The 18,547-nt window shown below is 41.4% G+C and overlaps 1 protein-coding gene across 4 annotated transcripts in view; it reads right to left on the bottom strand.

Annotated features, from left to right (window-relative positions):
* The window catches only part of TFPI (tissue factor pathway inhibitor), an 89,145-nt gene that overhangs the window by 63,553 nt on the left and 7,045 nt on the right, over window positions 1-18,547 (bottom strand). For 2 of the 4 annotated variants that reach the window (XM_072811523.1, XM_072811522.1), the window contains exons 2-3: window positions 13,634-13,756; window positions 3,587-3,717 (exon numbers count right to left, since the gene is read on the bottom strand). The gene's annotated coding sequence lies outside the window, so the exon portion shown is untranslated. The remainder of the gene's footprint in view (window positions 1-3,586; window positions 3,718-13,633; window positions 13,757-18,547) is intronic. The other 2 variants (XM_072811526.1, XM_072811524.1) reach the window with 1 other exon arrangement.

Here is an 18,547-nt window from a genome sequence, read left to right as displayed (position 1 = left end):
GAGGCTGTTCTTTTCTGTGATTTTCAGAGTCAATACACATGAAAGGCCTAAGTGTTTCCTGGGTGGCTTCACTACCTGTTTCGGAGAATCGACAACCAGTTAGTGCTAGTGTAACAGGTGTGTGGAACCAATGAAAGTATCCCCTCTAAGGGCACTGATTGCTCTTCCCAGTGGCCTTATCACAAAGCCGGTGAGCGGCCCTGGCGGGCTGCGTGGACTGGGGCACAGCACTGTCCTGGGCTGGCTGCCCGGACATGTAGGGCGACAAATACCTTCAGAATCTTACTCTCAAAGGGGGTTTATTTTTGCCTCCGTTTCCTTTGTATCGTGAGGATAATGAATAAATAAGGTTCTTCTGGGGGGAGGCCACGTCACTCTTTAGAGGCAGAGGGTCAACTTCGTTGACTGTGAACCGTGTGCCTAATAAAGTGGAGGCTGTAAGAGCATCCTTGGTGTGCTATGGAACCGCGGGTGGGAGCAGGATGGAGGCCCTGTTGGCTATAGGCCCCGGAGTCCCCATCCTACTGGGTCGTGGGCAAGAAAGGATGCTTGGGTGGGGCTTCAGGGTCACAGCTGGGAGGGAAACTAATGTGATCTTGTGTACGGGGCCCTTTGGGCCAACCCAGTATGCTTTTGGTTGTGTCTACATCTGACTGTAAGAACTGTGGGCTGTTTCCACATCTTGGCTATTGTCAATAATGTTGCAATAAACATAAGGGCACATTAAAAAAAAAATGTAGTCTCGAAGACACTTTACACCTTGTGACATCGCGTTTCGATCTTGGAACACATCTGATGTGGCGCCAGGAAAGCCCCCCCTTCATAGGCCCTCCCCTGCGAGCCGGGCGGATCGGGCGATGTGACTTGTGACCTTGCCCTGAGCTTCAGTGCACGGGAGAACAGCCAGTCAGCCTCGTCCTCTCTGTGACCCTAACCTCAGCTCCCCACAAACATCAACTAACTTGAGGGAGACCCAGGCCCGTAGACTCTTCGCTCATCCTTCCGGATAAGAACAGAATTCAATTTTGGGAAGCTGTGGGCTTCTGCAGAGCGGGTAGTAGCACAGCTGACTCAACTCGCTACAACCTCCTCCAATCTGCTGGCCTCCCCAGCAGCTTAACTTTATATTTATCCCAGATTTCTCGACCTTTCCACTATTGACATTTGGGGACAGATGATTCCTTGGTGCAGTGGGCTTTCCTGGGCCCCGTGAAACACGGCCGGCCTTTCTATATCAGATGCCAGGGGCAAATCTCCCCTGAGGGCGACAACTAAAAATGTCTCAGATAATTTTGTTTTAAGAGGTTGAGGGGTGGGGGGGGAGCAAGGGAGAGGGACACGGAGAATCTTAAGCAGGGACCATGCCCAATGTGGAGCCCAACCCGGGGCTTGACCACATGACCTGAGCCGAAACCAAGATTTATTTCAGGCACTGAGCCTGCCAAGTGCCCCTTTGGCATATCTAACACCCCCTAGGGGGCAACATCTACTTCCAGTTAGAAGCTTTGTTGAACCCTGAGCCCAATTCTGGCAAACCTCAGGGCATCAGGGTCTTGTAGCTTCGGGCCCTACTCTGACCCATGCCCTGTCCCACGTTATTCCTCTGAAATTCTACTCCGGGAGCTTTGGGCCTATGATGACGTGGCTTCTCTGCAAAGCTCATCTAGATGTAGGAAGTGGGCATTCCTTCAGCTCATTTGCATTTCAGATAAGATAAAATAGCATTCAATAAAATAGCCGATTAAATAAGAGGAACTGCTAAGTATTAAAAATAGGGAAAGTATAGAAAAGACCAAACTCGAATAAACCATTACTCCTATACGTCGCCTGACTAGAGGCATCACAAAAATGATATATTCTCAGCAGAGAGAGAGCTCTATGCACATGCATGTACGTTATGTGCCTGTTTTTATGTCTGTTTTCAAAATGGCACCGTGTCTATCCATACGCAGTCTGTTTTTAATCATTTTACATCTTTTTTTCCACAGTACATAGTCCTCAAATACACTATTTTAATAGTTCTGTGTTATTTAATTGCAAACGTTTCATTGTTTGGTATGCCAACATCCTGTTGTTAGAAAGCTTCGACTTTTAACTGAAAGGAAAGGATCTACACTTTACAGGAAATATGTTCTAGAAAGTCTGTAGTCCTGTCACCACAGGGGTATCGATTATCTATTTTATGTCACAGGAACTAGGCCTGTTTTCTTCACAAAGTCAGCCAGGTTGATGCCACGGATCCGTGGACCTCTGTATCCCATGAGGCCCATGGTGATGTCCTCCAGTCGTACCGTGACACCAGCAGAAGATTCACCTCCCAGGAGCTAAGACTCTTCGGGATGGGACAGGGTGGGGCTTAAAACTATGGAGATTCTCACTGATAATGTTTCCTCTGGTTATTACAGAATCAGAGAAAGTCAAGCAGGAACAGTAGGGTTGTTGAGCTTTAGGAAGAGGAGAACATGCACCAAGTGTGGTGTGTCTACTTAAAAAGAAGACTTAGGGATGCCTGGGGGGCTCGGTAGTTGAGCGTCTGCCTTGGGCCCAGGGCGTGACCTGGGTGTCCCGGGATCGAGTCCCGCATGGGGCTCCCTGCATGAAGCCTGCTTCTCCCTCTGTCTGTGACTCTGCCTCTCTCTCTGTGTGTGTCCCTCATGAATAAGTAAATAAAATCTTTAAAAAAAAAAAAAAAAAAAAAGGAAAAGAGAGAGAAGACTTAGCCCAGTGTTCAAGTTTTTTTTTGTTTGTTTGTTTGTTTATTTGTTTTCTTCCCCCAGGGTTCAAGTTTGTGAGTAGAAGTCTAACTGCTGTCTGCAATGTGTGCTTGATGAATCTGTACAGTGTTAGGGTCTAAAAATTATGTTTACGACAATTTATCTCAAAGAAGTTTTAAGTGGAACAGGTAATAGTTTAAAAAGAAATGGAGTATTCCTTGTCATTTTTACTTGACCCTGATTACTTGGTTTCTAAGTATCTGATATGAAATAACTACTTGGGTAATAATTCTTCATTCAATATATTTATTTTATTCAAAACAAAAGTGTTTTTATTTTTGTCTCTTAAGTATTTGTGTTTTCACTCGTCTTTTCTAAAAGAAACCCCCCTCCCCCAAAATGCTGCTCACCGCCAATTGGAATTCTGAAGATAAAGGACTCACTTAATGTGGATTTATGCTCATCTGTCTCCCTTTGTCTAAATGACACAAGACACTGCTACAAAAGCGAGAGTGGTTGGCAGGCATAATTTGACTAGGATTTTTTGTAGGAATCATAAAAATATTGCAAAGAGATAAACTTTGTTTTAGAGATTTAAAAAGCTATTTCTCATAACTTTATATGTTTTTATTGAAATATTTTTTGCCGACAAATTTCTTAGGAAAAATCTCAAACTAAAATAAAACAGCATATAATTACCCAACATGAACATATTTACTATTAACTGTATAACAAACTCTGATCTAGGACCTAAGGAAACACTGAAGAGTGACACAAGTAAAACCCTTGTCTCCTTGAAACCTTCATTTTAGAGCAATAAACCGAATGTCACTAATGACGTAATGATTACAGCAAACGAAAGAGAATCTCACCTTATAAAATATCTCCTTTTAAAGCTGCTTAGAAAAAAGTTATTCCAAGAGCTTCACATAAAATTCTATTTCCTTAATTTATACGGAATTGTGTTAATTTATCTTGTAGAGGTTTTCACTAATTTCAATATCTGAAATGTAAAAACAAACGTTTATTCATTTCACATCTTGATTAATTTCTTAAAACTTTTAGAAAGTTTCAAATCAGTGTTTAACAAACTATCATAAATCAGCTTATGATATTACCCATATACCAACTCCTTCAAAGACACTTTTAAAAAAGTTTTTTTCTTAGTTTTACAGGCAAAACATACAAAAATTTCAAATTGCAGTCCATTGAGTAATGATGAAGTCAAGTGTTCATTTTCTTATTAAACGTTTTCATTTTTTCTTTTGTGAAGTGTTATTTATATTCTTTGTTGGTTTTTCTTTCTTTTTTCTTTTTTTTTTGCATTTTTGGTGTGCTTTTTTTAAATTTATGAGTTCTCATTTAATACCCCGGATTTTCTCTTAAAAAGCTTAAAATTGAGGTAAAAGGTACACTGATATTTATCTTTGATTATTAAAACATGTGTGAAATTTCCAAAATTTGGCTCAAGAAAATAAAATGTCATTATTTGTTAAAAGAATAATATATTATTCTTATACACACAATAATATACATTGTGTGTATGTATATACACATTTATATACATATATATATATACATACATATACATGTTTAAGGGTAAAATGTGGGGCGCCTGGGTGTCTGCCTTCAGCTCAGATCAGGATCCCAGGTTCCTGAGACGGAGCCCTGCATTGGGCTTGCTGCTCATGGGGGGGGGAGGGGGGCTGCTTCTCCCTCTCCCTCTGCTGCTCCGCTCCCCCTGCTTGTGTTCTCTCTCCCTCTCTCTCTGTCAAATAAATATATAAAATCTTTTATAAGAAAAGAGAAATGCAATATTTCCTCTATTATTAGGCCATTGTATTGAAGTAAGGAAATCTGTATGATACAATATGATAATAACAGTAATAATAATGATGATGGTATTAATGGAAATTATTGAGCATCCCTATATATACCTAGTAGTCTGCTCTACCTTTTACAAATAATTATTTTAATCCTTAATCCTCTAAAGTAGTGATTGTTATGATTTTTAATTTGAAGAAATTTGAACATTGGAAAGCTTAATTCAACTGGCCAGAGTTTAGCACTTACAGGCAGTAAGTAGACAGACATAGTTTAAAAACCACACTGGGTCTTATATGTTGGCCAATTGAATTTAAATAAAATTTTTAAAAACTTAAAAAAAAAAAAAAAAACAGGGGCACCTGGGTGGCTCAGTGGGTGTCTGCCTTGGGCTCAGGGCATGACCCCGAGGTCCTGGGATCGAGTCCAGCATCAGGCTCCCTGCATGGAGCCTGCTTCTCCTTCGGCCTGTGTCTCTGCCTCTCCCTGGGTCTCTCGTGAATAAATAAATTTTAAAATAAAATTTTTAAGTAATAATAAAACTGTGGCAATCCCAGTTCTGTGATCTCTGCAGTGGGCACTACGTTCTCAACACCCACCACAAAAGTGTAGAGTAAACCACATTCTGATTCCCATCAAAGAGGCCTGGCCTTGTCATCACAAAACTCACTTTCTATTCTACCTTCTTTTATGTCTCATCTTCCTAATGCGAAGACTGAAGTTCTTTAAGAAAAAGCAATGTTTGGGGGGAGTATTTATTTGAATGGGAGAAATTTGGAATAGTGTCAAAATCTTCAGAAATAGTAAGGAAAACTGTGATACTCTGAATACTGTCTTCCTTCAAACTCTATGAAAATGATTGCTTTCTTGCTCTTGGCGAATATGGGGCTATTTGTGGTTAATTACCGCCCTCTGTTGACAACATGTTAAATGTCTTAATTTATGTTTCAGAGTATTTAAGGTCAGAATCAAAAAATTTCACCTGCAAATCTCACCTACAAAGATGAGTAATTAAATCTAAAAGGATGCAGCGCCTTGCCTAGCAGCATGGCTGGCTAATGATTAAGGACAGAAAGACACCAGGTCTGTGATCATGATCTTGATCAATCTTGTGTTGACTAGATTTAAAATAGTGTTTTTATCCCTGATAATATTTTCCTTTTCCTGAGACTCAAAAACAAAATTTGCAATAGTTAAGAAAAAATTTAAAGATATTAAATTTTTTTTAAAAATAAAAGCACTCGTGGGGGCTCAGTGGTTGAGCCTCTGCCTTGGGCTCAGGTCATGACCCCAGAGTCCTGGGATCGAGTCCCACGTCAGACTCCCTGCAGGGAGCCTCCTTCTCCCTCTGCCTGGGTCTCTGCATCTCTCTGTGTCTCTCATGAATAAATAAATAAAAATCTTTAAAAAAGAAGAAGAAAGAAGAAGAAGACGACTTAAAGGGAAGGCCTGGCCGTGGGGAAATGGAGCAAAAGGAAGCAGAACAGTACAAAATGTCAACGCAGCCAATCGTATTCCCAAAATTGATTGAGTAGAATGAAAAGAAGAAGCAAAGAAAATACAAATTTAAACTGAGCGTTGTTTCAGGCTAGACAGGCGTTGTGGACAGTCAGCGGAGTGAGGGGGATTCCCTGGCGCCCCAACACGGGCTCAGCAGTCAGCAGAGCCGTCGTCTACACCCGCGGGAACTGTGGTGGGCGGCAGGTACCGCCGGGTCGCACACACAAGGGGGCCAGGGGGAGGCCTCGGGGGGAGGAGCAGGTGCGGGAGGGCGGGCCCAGGCGGAAGGCCTGGGGGGGCGGCAGGTGCGGGGGGGCTGGCGGGGCCCAGGCAGGAGGCCTGGTGGGGGCGACAGGTGCATGGGGGGGCGGGGCCAGGAGGGAGGCCTGGGGGGGGCGACAGGTGCATGGGGGGCGGGGCCAGGAGGGAGGCCTGGGGGGGCGGCAGGTGCATGGGGGGCGGGCGGGGCCCAGGCGGGAGGCCTGGGGGGGGCGGCAGGTGCGGGGGCGGTGGGCGGGGCCCAGGTGGGAGGACCCGGCAGCGCGGCAGGTGCAGGGGGGCGGGGCCCAGGCGGGAGGACCCGGGGGGTGAGACAGGTGCATGGGGGCGGGGCCAGGAGGGAGGCCTGGGGGGGCGGCAGGTGCATGGGGGGCGGGCGGGGCCCAGGCGGGAGGCCTGGGGGGGGCGGCAGGTGCGGGGGCGGTGGGCGGGGCCCAGGTGGAAGGACCCGGCAGCGCGGCAGGTGCAGGGGGGCGGGGCCCAGGCGGGAGGCCTGGGGTGGGGCGCAGTAGGTGCACGGGGGGGGGGGGGAGCGGGGCCCAGGCGGGAGGCCCCGGGGGGCGCAGCAGGTGCAGGGGGGGGCCCAGGCGGGAGGACCCGGGGGGAGAGACAGGTGCAAAGGGGGGGGCGGAGCCCAGGCAGGAAGCGGGGGGGGTGGGGTTGGGGGGCGGCAGGTGCTGGGAGACTGGGCCCAGGTGGGAGGACCCGGGGCGTGAGACAGGTGCATGGGGGGCGGGGCCAGGCGGGAGGCCTGGGGGGGGCGACAGGTGCATGGGGGGGTGGGCGGGGCCCAGGTGGGAGGCCTGGGGGGGGGGCAGCAGGTGCACGAGGTGGGGGCGGGGCCCAGGCGGGAGGTCCCGGGGGGTGCAGCAGGTGCAGGGGGGCGGGGCCCAGGCGGGAGGACCCAGGGGGCGAGACAGGTGCAAAAGGGGGGCGGGGCCCAGGCGAGAGGCCTGGGGGGGGACGCGGCAGGTGCAGGGGGGGTAGGGGGAGGCCTCGGAGGGTGCGGCAGGTGTGGGGGGGTGCGGGGCTCACCTGGGCCGCCTGAGCTCCCCGGGGTCCGAGGCCTCCGCCCCTCAGGCCTGCTGAGGGGCCCCCACTCCGCCCCCCCATGCGGCAGGTGCTGCGGGGAACGCGGCTCGGGAGCCACCGCAGGGGCCCGGGGTGCTCCCTCCCGGGAGGAGGGCTCAGGGTGCAGCCCGGCGCCAGCTTCGGGGTGTGCGGGGTGTGGCCCGAGCCCCCCAGTTCCCGGCTCTGCGCCTAACCCGCTGGCCCGACTCCCTAGACCGTCCGGCTGCAGCGCTCACACTCTAATTTTTGAAGTTCTCTATGACCTTCTTTCAACTCCACCTTTTCTCATGATTTCGTGAATTTTTTTTTTATGCTTTTAGTTGCTCGTTTTTTATTTAATGGTTTTAGATATACTTTAGATATACTTATAGTCCGGCCTTTTTATTGTTTTGCATTTTTTCCGGCCTCCCTAAGTTTGGGGGACCCTGGCGACCCCGCGGCCTGGCAACGCCGGGTGGCTTTGGGTGCTAATTACTGTGAAGATGCTTTCGGCTCCACAGCGAGACCCTTTGTGAGAATCCGGTCCTGGGCTGCGAGTCCTCTTAGCGCGTGTGCATGTGCCTTTGCCTCGAATCCCCAGTGACAGTGATCATCCCACCCGGGAACTTTCCAGCACCCTTGCTACAGGCATTTTATTTCACAGAATTGTCAATGGCGTTGACTTCCTTACCAGCACATAATTTACTGCAGTTGCAGGCGAACCGATGCTGCAATACCCAAGCAGACACAGGCTGGATGTACTAGCATGTGTATTTAGGAGAGAAGCATTAAAAACAGAAAAAAATTGGGGCTTCCTACACATACTATGGACTTGGTAGCAAGTATAGGAGGGTGATGGCCGAGGTGCAGGTTGCAGATGAGAGGACACATATGCCAACTGGGGAAGAAGCGGCCCCCCAGGGAGGACCAAGGAGGAACATGCCCAAAGCTGACCCGCAGGGCCGCGGCCCTAAGTCCATCCCAGCGCCCGGGACATTTCCCCGACTCCTGTCCTGTGTCAGGTCCTGTGCATGAGCCCCCCAAGGCCTTTGGTTCGCTCCCACCTCTTCCACCCCAGAGCTTCCCCAGTCGCTCTTCATTCATTTCTTATTCGACTCCGGCCACATTAGTGTCACCGAGGACAGGGCCGACTCTGGCCTCATTAGCGTCACGGAGGACAGGGCCTGTTGGGTACGGCTGTGATCCTTCACAAAGCAAACCGCCACCAGCCCCCTCCCTAGGTACACGCTTGGTGCAGTGACTTCACAAGTGTCTGTTCAACACCTGCCATGGTGCGAGTACCTCAAGGTTTCATGATCAAATCATCATTCCAGAGGCGCCCCGAGTGGACTGTTTTTTTAACATCTCCTTCTCTATATGACAAAAAAATTTTTTTGCAGGAAGAAACTTAATGTTTCTAGAGCAGTTTAGGCTCATAGCGTAAAACAGGATGAAATTATGTTTTTCAGTGACCGTGAAGCTAAATTACACAACGTTGGAGACATTCGATGTTCAAACAACAACTGTTGGCTCCTGGTGCCGGGCTTTTTGGTTTTGTCTTAAATCTTTCCTTGGTGAGCCCTCCTGGGTTGCAAAGGGGGGACAGCCGGCGGGGAGGGACAGAGGATCTGCAAGGAGGCCACACTGGACCCCAGCTCTCCCAGCCAGGAGGACTGGGAAGGGAGGACTGGGCTCTTCAGACTTAATCTAGGGGGGACATGAAAAGGAGCTTTCAGCTCATGGACTTTCTAATTTTTATTTGACCTACAATTGGAGCTTCCCTGCTTATCTCGGGTAAGACGCTGGTTAGAAATGAAACATTTCAAGTAAAAGCCCGTTTTAATTGTTTCATGTTGGCATAGGCATCACATTCAACTTTCTTTCTGAAATTTAGGGTCAATATGAAGCAGTTGCTGATTATGCAAAAATATTCCAAATGATTACAAGTTTCTCCAGATTTTTATAAAAGAAAAAAATATTGTTACAATATTTTTATATTTACTTGAGTTTGATCTGTCATCCTTTGTTACATTGTTACAGTCTTATAAACTAAGTTTTATGGAAACAGGTGCCCAATAATAAATGAGTTTTAATGCAACTCGCTTTAATACAACTGCAAAATTTGCAAAAGAATTTAACTACTACGTGGTAACTCTGACATAATGTTTTATTTTCTTGATCTGTTCTTTAATTTCTTAGTAATCAAAAGTCAAGAAGAGGAATATATTTTAGTTTTAAAGATATTTAAATTTATTTTTTTTTAAGATCTATTTATTTTATAGAAAGAGAGAGAGAGAGCTTGAGCAGGAGGGGCAGAGAGAGAGCGAGAGAGAACTTGAAGCTGACTCTGGGCTCAGTGCAGAGCCTGACACTGGGCTGGATCCCAGGACCCTTAGATCACAACCTGAGCCCAAACCAAGAGTCAAATGTTTGCACCACCCAGGTCCCCCATTATTTAAATTTAGTAAAAACTTTCATGAATGAAATAAAATTTTCAATCACTAAAAAATATTATTCTTCCCAGTTCATAATGTATTTGTCTTTTTTAAATCACACATGCAAAAACAAGGTTCTTATGGTTTACTAACAGCTCTGTTTAAACATTAAAGCTTTATGACAAAAGCCTTAAAATTTTATGTAATATGAAATGCTGTATAGCATAGAAAAATGGAGTGTTTCTTGTCGTTTTATACATTTGTCATAACTTCAATATTATAACACATTAAGAAGCTCTAGAATAATTCACTTAGCACTATTATTTTTTTTAGATTTTTAAAATTAATTAATTAATTAATTTATTTATTTATTTTTGAGAGAGAGAGAGAGATAACAACAGAGATTACCAGCAGGGAGCAGAGGGAGAAGCAGGCTCCCTGCTGAACAGGGAGCCCGATGTAGGGCTCCATCCCAGGACCCTGGGGTCATGACCTGAGCTGAAGCAGATGCTTGACCGACTGAGCCACCTGGCTGCCCCAGAACTATTATTTTTCTAAATACATTGATTAGAAATATATTTTCCCATAGTGTGAAAAGAATAACAGAAACAGAAGGATTTAGACAGAAATATATGTCTTGCTCACAATTAGGGCACCAATCTTAAGCAATTACACATACTCATATTTTTTACATATACACATTAAAGGAGAAAAACTTTAATTTTTTTAAATTTAATTTTTGGCATAAATTAAAAAATATTTACTTAACTTTTGTATCCAATTTGAATTAAATTTCTAAACGTTAATAAGGAAAGAGGGATGGACAGAAACTGCTTAAAAACAATTAAGAATATTGATACACACACAAATACACGGAAAAACCAGCAAACAACACATAAAACAGCGAAATGCTGATATAATTAAAAATAATTTAAAAGGCAGAGATGTCCATTATCATGATATTTTTCAATATTCGTTTTGGCACTTTAGATCCGCACTGTCCAACGCAGTAGCCATTGTTCATATGTGAACATTTAATTTAAATAGTTTACAATTAAATGGAGTTTAGAAGGCAATTCCACAGCTGCACTAGCCATGTGGGCCTAGAGCCTACCCCATTAGTTAGTGAAGATTTAAAACACTTCTATTATCACAGAAAGTTCTGTTGGACAGTGCTGTTCTATATAATGCAACAAGACAATAAAAATTTTTTTTTATATGCATTAAAATAGAGAAACTTACTCTTAGATATAGATAACTGGAGTGAATGCCTAGAAAACTGAAGAAACCGCAAGCACATCAACAAGGAGATTTGTTGATTGTTTAGGTTAATATACACATACAAAAATCAGTGTAGCATTTATCTCTATTCATAATCACCATTGAGAAATAGAAGCAAAAATACCCTGTTATGGCAGTAAATACTAATCATATAAATAGTAAATTATAGAATAACAATAAATAAAATTTAATGGCAAAAATGGAATATCTATATAGTTCTTGCAGTGTCTTATTGATGGGCATTAAACAAGCCCTGCACAAGATGGAGAAACCATGTAGCTATGTAGAAGTGATTGCAAAATTAGTGAATAATTTCAAGCAGTTCCATAACAATTTGATTCTACCTTAGATTTTAAATGGGATTTTATAGTTCAGAAGAACTACATCTAGTAAAATTGTGAAGAAGATTTGACAGAGATTCTGTGCTTGCTTTACGAGATAAACAAAGTGAGTATGAAACATCGTGTGCAAAAGGAAGTGTATTGTCTCACTGAGGTGCACAGTAACTAGTAGAAAATACAAAAAGCCAGGAAAGGAATCAATGCAGTGTTATGAAAAAAATATTTTAATTCAGTGGGAAATTGTTTATTTAGCAAATGTTGCTGTGCATAGATTAATCATCTGACCGAAGAAAAGCCAGATTCTTACTTCATTATTTAAAAATCAATGTCAATGAAGTAAATATTCAAATGTGAAGAAAATGAATAGATATTCTACAAAAGCAATAGAAAAATGACCTGCTATAGGTCTTACTGAACACAGAAGGTATTCAGGAAATACAAAAGGTCTGAAAAATATAAAAGGGATATATTTAAATCTACGTTTTTATTGTATGGCAAAAGGTGCTACAAAGTAGCTGACAATAATAATAATAAAGGCTAAACAAATGTATCTTTATAATGTAAATTATGCAAAATTCATATCTCCTACAAATATTTCTGATAAATTCATTTAGGAAAAGAAAAATATTAAGCTAGAAAACAGGCAGTTTTTGCAGACATGGTTAGTGGCCATCAAATATTCAGCAAATATAGCTCATTTGGGTTTCCCAGACTTACTAGTAGGTTGGTACCATGAGACTAGTTAGCGTAAGAGGTCACAGATACTGTTGGAGGCGTTGATATGTCTCCTCTACGGCCCTTGGAATTGTTGGAGACTCTTTGGGGGCAAATACGACGGGTGGCTCGGATACATCGCCGAAGAGCCTTTTTCAGTCTCAGTCCCTACGTGACTGTGGATCTAGGTTTGCTGCTAATCCACTTCGGGTGTGTAACATGATTGAGAGAGAAAATTCTCCTGCATTAAGCCATCGAAGTTTCTGGGTTAATGTATCAACAGCGCATATCCTAGATAACCCTATTACAGTAGGAACTTCATAGAAGAAATAAAACAATGACAAGATCTCTAGGAATATTTTCAACCTCACAGGAATGCAAGTTAAAGCAATAATTAATATTTTTGTCTTCAACTTTGCCACACCTGGTAATACCCAACGCTATGACACCCCGGGGAAAATGGGACTCTCTTTCGTTGTTGTTCATGATCTGCTACGACTTTTTTGAAAAGTAATTTGTAACATCTATTAAACTACCAGAACAATACACTCTTTATCCCAGCATTTCCATTTTAAAAAATGTTTCTGCATAATATCATGGAAAAATAAAGGCGATGGTAGTGAAATACACACACGTACAAAGATGATTGGTTGCAGGCAGCATGATTTCAGTATAAAACGAAAAAAACTCGAACAATGAGACAGAAGAAAGGTTGAATAAGGCTTCTGATCTGAGGAATGGTCAGTAGGTTGGGGAAGAGGATTTTTTTCAAAGTTTAAGTGTCCTATTTGTGATCCATATTTTACCAAAAAAGAGAATGGCCTCTACATGTGCATGTATTTAATATGTTCATATGAATGTAGAGAAGTTCGGAAGAACATACAAAAGACTTTTGAAATTAAGTCAACAATCGTGGGAAAGGAGATGGATGAGTGGAGATGACGAAAGTTTTCTTCCTACATCTTTGCATGTTTCACTTGAGACAATATGCACATATAATTGAGTGATGAAAGGAGTCCTTTTTAAATATTACAAGGAGAAATTACGCACTTCTGAGCCTTTCATGTGGAGAGCCATTGACATAATCCATCTATAATTTCATAATAGGCAATTAGTGGCAAAACCTGTATATTTTTCCTTCAAGATTTCTATCATTCTATTTTACAGATGTTGCATAAGAATAGATGGATTCTAATTATGTTGAAAATAAAATACATCAATAAATGTCTTTGTGTTATGTTAATATAGTTCAGTTCTGTGTGAACAACTTATGTTCTCCTAAGTGAAATTCAATGAAATAAAATGGGTTTCCCTGTAATTTTCACCTGTTGCTCCTAGTTTTCCTGTAAAGCTAAAAAAAAAAAAAAAAAAAAAAAAGTTATTTCCACAGGGAGATGTCAAGTATTTAAAGGTAACTATTATTGGTTATTTATGCCTTTATGGCTTAAACATTCTCATTTCTTCAGCTCTCATATTACAAATTTCAAGACCTTACCTCTTCTGAAGATGCTTTAACTTGTCAATGGCTCTCTTAAAATGAGGCAGCAAAAGCTGAGCAGGATACTCCAGATGCGGTCTAACCAGCTGGAGTGGAGTTCACAGTTGGCTTATTTCCTCTCTTTGTTTTTGAAAACAAAACAAAACAAAAAACAAAAAAACAACAAAAAAAAAGAAAAATAGAAATTAAAAAAAATTAAGACAGATTAAATACAACCCCTTGTTAGGGATAGACTGTATTGCACCTGCGTTCAGCTAAGACTCTCTTATTGTTTGCTTTTCAGTGTGAACTACTAGCAGATTATATCTTCCCTATATTTCTGCCAGAGATGTGACATTCTGTATGTACCCCTATTAGTTTCATAGTGGGCCGTTCCGTTCTTTTCATCGTGTCATGATTGCATTAAATCGTGACTTTTAAAAAAAAATCCATTGTATTAACTTTTCCTGCTATGCTTTTAGAAATGACAAATTACGATAAACATATTGTATTACCCAAGGACGTGGACAGAACAAAGTAGCATGGTTGGGAAGTCCTCCCTGTCCCAGATACATGCAACACCAACTTAATTTTTACGATTTTGCAGTATACCTATGCATTCACCATTTCAGTCAATATTCACTGTTCCATATATTCAATCAGAATTATAAATAATGCCACGAACCATCTTGGCGATGACCTACTTCTCAGTGAAAGGCATTAATTCAGCATCAAAGACATGAATATTGTAAATGATCATTGTTTGATTGACTGTTTTTTAATTAACCCACACACTACTTTTTGGGAGAGTTTAGTTTTACACTAAAAATTAAAAGATAGCACAGAGGTCCCTACCACACCTCACAAACCGTTTCCATTATTACTAACCTCATGCATTAGTGTGGCGTGTTTGTTACAATTGATGAATCAATACTGACACGTTAGTGCTAAGGTCTGAGGCTGACGATTGTATCGGACAGCTCGGCGGGTCTGCCAGACGCCTAGCGTCATATATTCGACCTTTATGGTATCACACAGAACAGTCTCACTGCCCTCAAAACAGTCTGTGTTCCATCTGTCATTCCTCTCTTCCGATGACCTCCAAGCATTCTAATCTCTACAGTTTTGTTTTTTTAAAAAAATGTCAAAAAAAATAAAAATAAAAAAATGTCATATAATTAGAATCTTACGCTACATAGTCTTTTTAGACAAGCTTCCTTTTCTTGGAAATACGCATTTAACTTTGCTCCATGCCTTTATTGTGGTTTGATACTCATTTCCTTTTCGGGCTAGCGAGCTCTGGAGTGTGGCTGTACCACCACCGGGCACCCACTCACCTACCGAGAGGCATTTTGCTGCTTCCAGTTTGGGGCAATCATGACTAGAGCTGCTATAAATATTTGTGGGTAGGGGTTTGTGTGGACATAAGATTTCAGTTTATATCAGTAAATACCAAGGAGCGCAACTGCTGGATCAAATGATTAAGACTGCTGCTCACTTTGTAAGAACCTGCCAAACGTTGGCAGCAGGCGGCTGTACCACTTTGTATTCCCACCAGCAATGAATGAGAATTCCTGTTGCTCCGTATACTTACCAGCACTTGGTATAACCTGTGGTGTGTTTGGGCCATTCTAGGAGATGCGTTGTGATATATTGTTGCTTGAATTTGCAATTCCCTTGTGACGTAGGACATTGCGTTTTAAGAGTTCTTTGTATATTTTGGGTACTAGTCCTTTATCAGCCGTGCTTTGCAAATATTTTCTTCCAGTATGTGGCTTATTTTTTCACTCTCTAAATGGTTGATTCGCTTTTATTGTTACCCAATGATTGATTGGTTGATTGATTATATACTTATTAATATGTATTATATATGGATTATATATGGATATATTCTTAGAACATTTATTATTATTTTTATTTTTTTAAAAATATTTTATTTATTTATTCATGAGAGAAACAGAGAGAGAGAGGCCGAGACACAGGCAGAGGGAGAAGCAGGCTCCATGCAGGGAGCCCGACGTGGGACTCGATTCCGGGTCTCCAGGGTCATGCCCCGGGCTGAAGGCGGTGCTAGCTCTCTGAGCCACCCGGGCTGCCCAAATAATTTCTTGATTATTCCCTGGACTGAGGACATAACTGATTACTCTGTTACATAGCTGTCCCTAAGTCTGCAATGGATGGCACTCCAGTGTGTTATATTAGTCACATAACATAACACCTCTGAGTCTTGTTAATTATTTATGCAAGTTATATTGCTAGGTGCCTAACTGGATCTACATAACAATGAATTTTGCATTTTCTCTATGCTCATTTTTCTCAGCTTCATATGTTTTGTAGGCACAAAAGAAGAAACAGTTTGCAGGGGAGACTATAGGACTCTCAATACAATTAATTCTGGGGTTCACAGGACTTTCCTAGGGAAACAAAATTGTTTTAGGTATTTGCATTCGTGTGGGCATTGGAGCACAACTTTAGATCCCTGTATTGAATGGAAATGCAATCGGACAAAAATACTCTGGGATTTCCAGCTCAGAATTAGGATATAGGATTTCTAAACACCTAAACTTGACATACTGAATCAAAAAAAGCAGACAGACAAAGTCACTCCCCAAAATAAATCCGCCAAGATTCAGTATTGCTTCAGTAATGCTTTCTTATGTACGGTCCTTTCTAATTTAAAAGATACTTTATATAATAAGCAATTATCTAGCTGTGAGCCTCATTCTCAGTTGAGTGCTCTGTAGAGGGAACATGTATAGTAGCGATATTGTCCTCTCTGTACAAAGCGTATCTACCAGTAGCATTCATTGTTGGTGCTGGGGAAGATGCTTTTGAACGAAAGTCTTCAAAAATCTAGACTGACAAAAATGATTTTTTGTTTCCTAAGTCCCAGTTAGGAAAGCATATATGAAATAGCAAACTTATGCACAGTGAATCAGAAACCTCATGACCCATGATATTTCGGTGAGTCAGTTGTTTGCTAGTAAATGACTGAAAGTCATAGTACATGATCAACTTTATATGACAGAGGTGTAGAAAAATTGTAGTTCACTTTATAAAATAAATATTTTGGAAGGAACAAGAAGGAAAATAATCATGTGAATCACTGTGTTGGTAACTTAAGTAATATATATTCAAAAACAGTTGAGAAATTCTTTTTGTAATGAAACCTACACATAAAAATCTTTTTTTTTTTTTTTTTAGATTTTATTTTTTATTTATTTATTAGAGAAAGAGAGGCAGAGACAGAGGCAGAGGGAGAAGCAGGCTCCAAGCAGGGAGCCCGACGTGGGACTCAACCCTGGGTCTCCAGGATCACACCCCGGGCTGAAGGCAGCGCTAAACCGCTGAGCCACCGGGGCTGCCCCATAAAAACCTTCCTTACACACTAATAAAATCCTTGGCTTTTTTAAAGGATAGGTTGTGTTTAATATGAATACAGAGTGACTCGTGCAACCATCCATCTTGGCATTCTGTTGATTTCTAAAGCGTTGCATACCAAATCCTCATTTGCCATGGTAAAATCTGAGTGAATGCATTTCTGTGATGTTAATAAGAGACATGGTAATGAGAGTTTTTATCCTGCAACTATCTATAATTAGTTTATTATCAATGGAAAGAATATTTCCATCAGTATAAATGATCTGATAGTCATGTGGAACAAATAAAGTAGGATCAAATTAGAATTATAATAATAGATAAAGAAAAGAAGTTGACTTTATATCTGAGAAACAAGGGAAATATAAATATAGGTAATGAAGAAAGACAATTGGCAATTGAAACTGCTTACCATGGTAAGTAGTTCTAAGTCTAAGATGTATTGATACTGGTAGTAAGGAGAGCATTTTTAAATATAATACCATCTGCAGGGAAGATTGCTACTTTTCCTCTAATATTAGGGAAACCATATAATTTATTTTCCAACTTGGAAGTCATCTGACAGTGAAGGGGCTTAAATCTGAAGGGATTCTAGAAGAGCAGGTGTATTTTTACCTGCACTTACCCAGCAAACTGGGATACATGTTCAGTCTACTCAAGATCCACTTTCCACGTCTCTTATAATAATGACATTTTAAAACTGAACTTATGGCCTCCCAAATAAAGGTAATTTTTTTCTGACCTCCCTTGAAGCTACTTTTGGGAATGCCACTGGTGGTGAACCACCTGACATCCCGTAAATAAGGGCGTCAGCTATGCATGGCGGAGTAGGATAGCATGATACCATACTCACCATTCCTGACTTTTATAGAACAGAGACATTAGAACATATTAATGTGCATAACAGAATCTGTATAGCAAAGATTGCATAGAAAAATGTTTGTTTCGTAATATTGGAAATATTTATATAATATGCATTTCTTCAGATAAATGATGATTAAGGCCTTTAGGTAACAACTCAGGGCAACATAATTATGTTGCATAAAAGCTTATTCCTAGGAATCCAAGCAGGTAATAATAACTTAAGGAGTATATTAGTTTTATGAAAATGATGGTAACCAAAGAACAACTAAATTTATCTATCATCATATCTATCTTTAAAAAATCATGTAAGGCTAAAATTATGTTAATAGAAAAGTTGCATACTCATCCAACATTAGCTAGACTAAATTAAGCAAAACTAATATGATTCAACATGTATGTCTATGCAGCTGATATAAGCAATTATTGCTTTAATTAATTCTTGACTCTAAAAAAAACCTAAAAAATAAAAATAAAAAAAACAAAAAAATATTCTTGACTCTACATTAAAAAAATAGGAAATCAGTGGAAAATATATAAAGCATGAAAATGTGTCTAAAAATGAAGTTTATGTTTTTCTTGGCAGATTTATTTTCTCATGTTTTGATAAGGCTAATAAGTTACTTTGGAAAGTACCTTTGTTATACAGTCCACCATGATGCAGAAGCTAGTGATCATTTGTCTCTCTATTCT

Source organism: Canis lupus, chromosome 34 (genome assembly GCF_048164855.1).
Source record: "Canis lupus baileyi chromosome 34, mCanLup2.hap1, whole genome shotgun sequence".
NCBI classification, from domain to species: Eukaryota; Metazoa; Chordata; class Mammalia; order Carnivora; family Canidae; genus Canis; species Canis lupus.
Note: the sequence above shows the minus strand (reverse complement) of the source record. Positions and strands in the feature narration are given on the sequence as shown.